The 960-nt window shown below is 48.3% G+C and overlaps 1 protein-coding gene across 3 annotated transcripts in view; it reads left to right on the top strand.

Annotated features, from left to right (window-relative positions):
* Nucleotides 1-960, top strand: part of YTHDF2 (YTH N(6)-methyladenosine RNA binding protein 2) — a 37,526-nt gene that overhangs the window by 32,399 nt on the left and 4,167 nt on the right. The window lies entirely within an intron of this gene.

Genomic DNA, 960 nt, shown 5'->3' with positions numbered 1-960 from the left:
TGCCTCCCAAAGTGCTGAGATTACAGGCATGAGCCACTGTGCCCGGCCCAGTTTTTAATTTTTATTTATTTATTTTATTTATTATTTTTTTTGAGATGTAGTTTTGCTCTGTCACCCAGGCTGGAGTGCATGGCGTGATCTTGGCTCACTGCATCCCCTGCCTCCTGGGTTTAAGCAGTTCTCTGCCTCAGCCTCCCGAGTAGCTGGGATTACAGGCGCCCACCACCATGCCTGGCTAATTTTTTTTGCATTTTTAGTAGAGACGGAATTTCACCATCTTGCCCAGGCTGATCTTGAACTCCTGACCTCGTGATCCACCTGCCTCGGTCTCCGAAAGTGCTGGGGTTACAGGCGTGAGCCACTGCGCCCAGCCCCAATTTTTTTATTTCTAGTAGAGATGGGGTTTTGCCATGTTGGCCATGCTGGTCTCGAACTCTTAATCTTAACCTCAGGTGATCCACCCTCCTCGGCCTCCCAGAGTGCTAGTATTACAGGCGTGAGTCCCTGTGCCGGGCCTTAATGTTTTTTGTTTTTTTGTTTTTTTTTAAGATGAGGTCTCACTATGTTCTCTAGGCTGCAGGTCAGTGGCTATTCACAGGTGTGATCATAGTTCATTACAGACTCAAATTCCTGGGCTCAGATGATTCTGTTGCCTTTAGTCTCCCAAGTAGCTGGGACTGAACAAGGTGTAAGCCCTCTGTGCCTGATTTAAATTCATCTTCATCTGTCACCCAGACTGGAGTGCAGTGGTGCAGTCTCGGCTCACCGCAACCTCCTGCCTCAGCCTCCCCAGTAGCTGGGACTATAGGTGTGTGCTAGCACGCTGGCTAATTTTTGTATTTTTTTTTTTTTTTGTAGAGATGAGGTTTTGCCACCTTGCCCAGGCTGGTCTCGAACTCTGGCCTTCAGTGATCTACTTGCCTTGGCCTCAAAGTACTGAGATTACAGGCATGAGCCACC

Source organism: Colobus angolensis, unplaced genomic scaffold (genome assembly GCF_000951035.1).
Source record: "Colobus angolensis palliatus isolate OR3802 unplaced genomic scaffold, Cang.pa_1.0 Scaffold4, whole genome shotgun sequence".
Taxonomy (NCBI): domain Eukaryota; kingdom Metazoa; phylum Chordata; class Mammalia; order Primates; family Cercopithecidae; genus Colobus; species Colobus angolensis.
The sequence above is the reverse complement of the archived record's forward strand: the minus strand, read 5'-3'. Positions and strand labels throughout refer to the sequence as shown.